Source organism: Dryobates pubescens, chromosome 17 (genome assembly GCF_014839835.1).
Source record: "Dryobates pubescens isolate bDryPub1 chromosome 17, bDryPub1.pri, whole genome shotgun sequence".
In the NCBI taxonomy this organism is placed as follows: Eukaryota; Metazoa; Chordata; class Aves; order Piciformes; family Picidae; genus Dryobates; species Dryobates pubescens.
Genome location: NC_071628.1, coordinates 19575559 through 19583052, shown reverse-complemented (window position 1 = coordinate 19583052; position 7494 = coordinate 19575559).

The following is a 7494-nucleotide window of genomic DNA, read 5'->3' as shown; positions in this document are numbered from 1 at the left end:
GGCATTTATTTTATTTACCTGAATCCCCCAAGGTTCATCCTTCCCTGCAGATGGACCTAATTAATCTTTCCAACAGTGCCCTTAAGACAAAAGAAAGTAATACATGTACAGATGGGGCCAGGACACTCCATCATCCATCCAAATAAGTGACCAGTAATATGACCAACACTGTCCCTTGAGGTTATTGACTGACCACTGTGAAGTCACACAAGCTCTGTGTAAACAATAAATTTTATTTACCGAGGTAGTTTCCCAAGGGGGAAAAAAAAAAGAAAGGAAAAAAAAGGGTTAAGGGTGAGTATAATAAATTATTTCTGAGGTGAATAAATTATACAACTGGAAGGCAAATTGCCATCATAAATTTATCTGCCAAATTAATTTGCACTGGGCCTCCAGCATGACAATAGGTGAAATGTAATATGAATGTATGAACAGAATAAACAGCAATTCTGTGGTGTTGCCTTGTATCTGCTACTGTACTCTCATTAAGCTGAATGAAAACCCATTCTTCTCACACTAAAATGCTAGAGGGATTTCCAGTCCCAGGGTATCCTTTTGGGGTTTGGGACCTAACTAATAGGAAAGTAAATGAATTCTTGCATTGTTCAAGGTGGATAATAAAGTGTTTGCCAGTTTCATGTTCATTAAGAAAAATAAATGTTATCATCACAATTCCTTCCCTATAGTATTCCTTTTCAAGAGGAATGAATTGACCCATGTTTTCCTCTATAGCCAGGCTTTTAGCTGGCCACCTGCTCTTTCTATCACCTTTTCTTAACTGCTACAAGAATTGTTTTCTTAACCAAAATAAAATTTGCTGCTCTTATTCTGAAAACAAAGGGAGTTTGAGCCTTTTCACTTGGGCATTAATTCCACAGACTGCTGAGCAATTTGATCCTGATTCAGCATTGTGTAGTAGTGATGCTAGTAACATAATAACTATGAACTGTGTTTTGAAGGGTGCTCTTGAGTGGTACTTGGGCTGGTACCAGATTAAACCCACAAATAACAGTGGAGAGGAAAATCAAGGTCACTCAGTTTCATACTAATATTGCGTCTGTAATAAAAAATAGCTTAGATCACTCCTAACCAACACCCCACAGAGGTTTTGCGTGGCTGGACCTTTGAATGTATATGCACAGAATTTGAGCACTGACTGAGAGTGTTAGGAACATAAGTGACATTACCTTCTGTCTAAACTATCCAGCTATCACCAGCTGCCTTGAACAGTTCCTGTCTCCCAAAAGTCAGATTCTGCATGTGGCTTGGCAGCTGAAACAGAGTTCTCAGTCCCCAAGTCCCTTTGCTTTAGATACAGCAACATGGTAGAAATGAACAGTTTTGAAGCAACATTAATCATGTCAACTTAAAAATGTGGTCCTTTATGAACAGGAAAAAAATCTGTTCACATAATTGAACAGAGCTTTATGTTTTACTGAGTCAAATAATGTAATTCAGAAAGAAAGAGTTTATTGAATTTCAGCATCTGTGACAGTTGAGAATGGCCTTGGGTGAAAGTCTTCCTCTATGAAGAGCCTTACGTGTGTTTTAATGGACATTTTGTGGATCTATGAATCAAAACTGGCTCTCTGAACCAATAAGATCCTGAAGAATCCAAATAGATTTTTGACAAATTAGCCTTGTTTTCTCATTCCAAACTTATCCTTTACTGAAGGAAGCTAAATGAAATACTATTCAGACTGATTCATCTAATTTTTGGGATGTTTCCCTTCAGCCCAATATCTTCATTTCAGACAAGATAATGAGCAGCTCTTTACACAGTGAAGCCACCTGTACTTGCTCAGGCAAACCTACGCTAGGAGAGTAGAGGATCTGAGGCAGGAGTTGGGACACACTGGTCTTCATAAATAAACTAATCTCCAAGCCAAAGAAGCTTTCATAGAGTTTATTTCATAGACCAAGAGTCAGGAACAAAGTTTTTGTTCCCCTAGCAGAGACTTTTAAATAAATACCTCATATGGTGTATTTAATTGATGTCTCCAAATGTGCCCTTGAGCAGACAAGGAGCAGTGATGTTCATAAAGCAGCTCTTAAAATGCAACAGTTCCATTGAGCTATGTCTGGCAGTTTCCCTACATGGTCACAGCAAATAAATGAACAATGCTAGAGAAGAGATAGCAGTGCTCTGTGTGATGCACAGCCTTGATTTGTTCCATCAGGCTGGGACACTGCTGAAGTTTGGTTGTGGAATTAGAAACACTCCCCATAATCACTACTACAGAAAAGTTGTTTTCTCATGAAGTGGTTATCATGACACTAGAAATCAATGATTTTCATAGAGGCTTTCAGGAACTGTGCAGTCCTCATTCACTTGAACAAAAGGCATTAATGAAGCTGGAGCTGTCAATATAAAAGTAATCAAACTGTGTCAGCTCTTCTCTGAAGACAACACAGGCCTATTAAGATTGACTTACTCAGGCAGATGGACCAAGATGATGCATGGTCATTGAAGACTTAAAGGATCTTCGTCTCCGGGGACAGAGGACCATGATATCTTTCCCAAATGTCCAGAAGAAGAATGAGTGAATTCAAAGGAATATATTCTCATTTAGGTTTGAACTGAACCCCCAACAGGGCCATGTCCTGAAGCTAAGGGGCCATGTCACTGGCACAATACTAGGTTTTACTCTGGTGCCCTGACCTTTGTGTATATACTAAATTCAAAAGCTTTCCACTACATCTGGCAGACAAAAAGAAGATGAAGAAAATTCATTTTCCCTTTCCTAGCAAAACAGAGTATTTAGCATTCCACATAAATTAGAACCAGGAAATAAGGATCTCATCCATTAATTCAATTTAAAATTGTAAGTGTTTTGAAAGGATTTTCAGCAGCAGATTTCAAAGCACTAGGTTGTCTAAGGGTTTGGCGTTAGTCCTTATCAATATAAACAACTATATTTCTATTAGTTCCAGTGAAGATATGACAATTTATACTAACAGAAGATGAAGTGTAGAAATATGTAAGCCATAGGTGTTCCAAATCCTGTCAGTCCTCTTCCTATCTTTATTTGGTCCTGCTAAACTTTGCTCAGAAAATGACCTTGAGTGCAACTGCTCCTTCCACTCTTAACCCTCTGACCTTCTAAACTAACATCCTTTGCTCTTTCTAATTCAGAAGGTTTCTGGGGCTTATTAACTAAACAGGCCAAGTGACCATTCCCAACTGAAACCAGAGTTTCTGACAAGGAGGTCATTGTTTTCCAGGCTTCCTCCCTAGTACTGGATCTGCAAATTTCAAACTGAAAAGAATAATGCAGACATTCTTTGTCTAAACATTACCTGGAAAGCATCAAAATAACTTAAGCCAATTCCTTGTCAATTAGGATCAGAGAGGTCATCTCTAGGGATCTAAGTAATTGTGGCCACAATTTCAAACTTGGATGTCTAAATTTTTAGCAAACTATTTGATAAGGTTTCTAAAGGAAAGAACCTCAGCCTTCAGAATTAATAATATCTTGAACTCCCACTGATGTCAGCAGATCTAGGACAGGGTACTTAGCACCTCTATGAAGTGCAATATTTTTATGTGCCATACTATGCACTTAGATGAACAGCAATCAAATGTGGAAAGTATGGAGAAAAGTCTCAACAGAACATGCAGTATTTAAGCTTCTAAATTTATAGTTTAGGATCCACATGATTTTTAAAAGTGCCTATGAGAGAAGTACCTATTTTTGAAAATTCTTTCCCTTTTCTTTAGGTAAGACATAAAAAGTCTGATATTCTGATGGTTGTACAGATTGAGGAATCTTTGTATAATATACCCTGGAAAAGCAGAAATCTTGGCCAAGCTACTGGTGCAGACTGCTAGGGGCTTCAGTCCCTTAGGAACAGCAGACTTATTTTCACATTCATGCAACTCATCACTACAAGTAAGTAATTTTCTACAGAATTTATGTCATTTTTATCAAGAGCCTTTTTCTCAAAAGGGCCCATTCAAAATCCAAGGATCTAAGAAAGCCATTCTGTAGTCTCAAAATATCTCTGAACTCTCCATTTAAAGATAATAGCAGTAAATTTGCTGTAGTAGTGAGGCTGTAGTTTCTCCCATCAGCACCACCTAGTGCAGAGCATGCTTCATGTCACTGCACCCACACGTAGCTCTTCCATCTGTATCCCAGATGTATTCAGCCTTGAGCAGTTTCCTATGAACATCTTCCATCAATAATGTTAACAGGAAAAACATGGAAGAAGGACAGGATATAATGTCAAATAATTTCAAGATATCAACTTTCAAAGTAAAGCTGCATCAAATACTACAACTGAATTTCAGGAGGCTATTTACTGACATACAAACAATAGAATGTTTATTATATAGGTATACTATCAAAGGGGAATTGCTTTAAACTGGGTTGTGCTGACGTAATCGCTCTACTTTTCAGAACAGAGGTGACATAAAAAGGGGCCACAGTGAAGCTGCAGGGATATTTGAATTTTTATTTTATGTGGTATGGGTTCCTTTTGCGAAGAGCACCAACATCTTTCCATTTCATAAACCTAAGCAGCAATCCCAAACCACAGATTTTAGAGAAAGAAGCTAAACAGTTCCTATTTACCAGTAATTACTGTGGGTCACTGAATAAAGAGCACTCTTCCCATCTGAACTCAATTTCTGCCACCAGTGTCAGACGGCCATGGCTTTCCCACCCACACAAAAAATTCTCTATTTATAAGAGAAAAGAAAAGAAAAAAAAAGGCATTGTTTGTTCTATCATTTAGAGTGTTTGTGTCTGGGCAGATAGTTTACAAAAGCAGAAAGGTCATTATGTGAACACTTTAAAAACAACACTGAGCCTACGCCCCAAAGAAAAATCCAATAGTTGTATGTAAGCAGCGAGACCTTGTTCATGAAAGGGCCTATGAATACAGACAACATGGATCTCTTTCAGCTCTGCACTGGTTTTTAATATGACACTGAAAAGGCCCTCCCGAGATAAAAGCTCCCATTACGCCTAGTGCTATAGATGTCATTCTGTCTGCATTTTTTAATTCATAAATAACTGTGAATGATATTTTCTTGGCACAGAAAAAAAATCCTTGTGTATATCTGGGACCCATTTGTTGAATCTCTGCTAAAAGTGAAGGCTACAAGCCTAAGAAATTCTGAGGAGAAATGGAGTCCATATGTCAGAGACACTACTTCGGATTCTCCCAGCTGGAAATTAAAAAATGATAGCATATCAATTCATTTTGATTTTGCTTAATGAGCTATGACAGAAGGCCACTAAGCTGAATGCCTCTTCCTTCATGGAACTGGAAGGGTTCTGCCCATAATACCACTGACTTTGAATGGACTCTTTCTAATGTATGCTTTGTTTTGGAAATTCCATGATCTACTGCCAGAGTAGTACTAATGAAAAGAAAAGACTTTAACTGACTTAAAGAGAGAGAGAGAATTCAGTAATGGAGGCTGCTTTTCTGAACACAGAGCTATTCCACTACCAGAAGCAAGATTACTGGGAGAGCTGTCTGTGATCTAAAACAAGACATAAAGATTAGTAAATATCAAGGCAATTAAACTGTATTCAGAAGCTTGTTGTGATCCAGGTATCTCAGCTCACTGTCTATTGAGGACTTGATACACTGTGGATTTCAGTAGACTGTGGCATAGGTGTAGCACAGGTATGGTAGTCAGCCCATAGGCTACCAAATACCTCTGCTTCCAGGTACCAGAAATGGGATCTGTATCTGAAAAGTGTAAGGGCACTGATCAGTGGAAGGAACTAAGGACTGGACAGGATTCTGCACTTTGTTTCAGTCACAAGCAAATGGTGCTCTCCTGGCAAGGCACGTAAGGACAGACCATGACACTAGCTACAGTTATCTTTCTCCACTGTTAGTCTTGTGTTTGCCAACCTTCTCAAGGGACACTAGCAAAGCTCTCTGCAAAAAAACCCACCATTTTGTTGTTTATGACTTTGAGATATCCTAGTTCCAGAAACAGTATTTGGGAAATGGGCTAAGTATCACAGACTTTAAAAGGAAACATTTACTCACTAGAACAATTGTAGACACAAAACCCAAGGTCCACCGTCTCTTTTAAGGTAAACAACATATAAACTCCTCCTGACTTTGTACTGTTAAATCAGACCTTCATTCTGATTATTTTTTTTTCTTGCTTAAGAAAGACACAGCCTGTAGCTGTGATTAGCCAGAATATACTTTCACAACAGGCTAATGACTGTGACAGCGAGGTTTGCTGCTGGCTAGAAGTTTCAAATTCTGTTTCATCTGACAGTCCTAAAGGCTTAGTTGTACCATACTCACTTGCAGTGAGTGGCATAACATGGACTGTATAGAGTGTGCCACACCACCAGTCACTTTGGTTAGGAAGAAATCCCATAAATATATGTAATGTATTGCTGGCTTAAGCCATTATCAAACATATCAAATGAGTCGCACAGGCAGGTCAGCTGACACACACTTCAGATGGAGTTCCCAACCTTGGAAGAGGCCAAGCAAAAAAAAAAAGTAGGTGAAGTATTTGACCTCTCACACTATATGATCCTGCTGAAGCAACCAGTGAATGCAGCCACCTCTCAAATGTCATTCCTTCCTGTGGATGCTATGACATCAATTACATCCAACAAGAAAAGCGGGTAGGCCACCATGCTAAATATGAAACAGACTCACAATGGCAATGAAAAGCAAAACAGGAGTACTGAGACACTGAAAAGACTGACAGCTCTCTACCTGTGTGGGACTTTGATTAATCAAAGTACCAGAGGTATGCTGCCTGTAATTTGGCACAGACCTAGCTCTTCCCAATAAACCCACTGGTAAAACAGAAAAAGAGATCTGCACTATGGTGTCCCAATTCTAAACATATACTGACGTGCAGTGTAAGTAGTATGCAAGGCCAGCAAGAGCTCATATAGCACTAATTAAGTGCTATATGCTGCTTCTCATAACCCAACAGCAGCACATCAACACTTTTTTCAGAATAGATTAAAACTCTTAATTTCTTGGCCTTGGGCACTGACAGCAATAGAAAAGAAGAGGTCATGTACTCATGATATCACAGCTTGTTCTGGAGTAGCTCTGCTTGACTGCCTCTTTGTGATCTCTAGACACCAAGCAATGTTGTAGAATGAGAATAGATGTAGATGAGAATATGAGGATAGCACTCTGTGCATGTGTAGAAAGATAACGGGAGTGTTAGAAACATTTTCTTTACAAAGCCATCAGGCGTAAGAGCCAACACACTGGAACAGTTTTTAAGATCTTGGCATCTCCCCCAGGCTAATTGTTTCACTTGTGTGACAAAAGGAAATAATTGGTATTTGGAATTTTATCAGAAGAATATTAAGAAAAATCACTTCCCTTAACTCACAAGTGAAAAGAATGGTACTGCAGGAATCTGATGTTTTAATACTATCTACCTGAATATTATGTTTACATAATACTGATAAGATTTAGAAAACATAGTATATGTCTGTGATTTCCCTACACATTACTGTAAACATAAAGAAT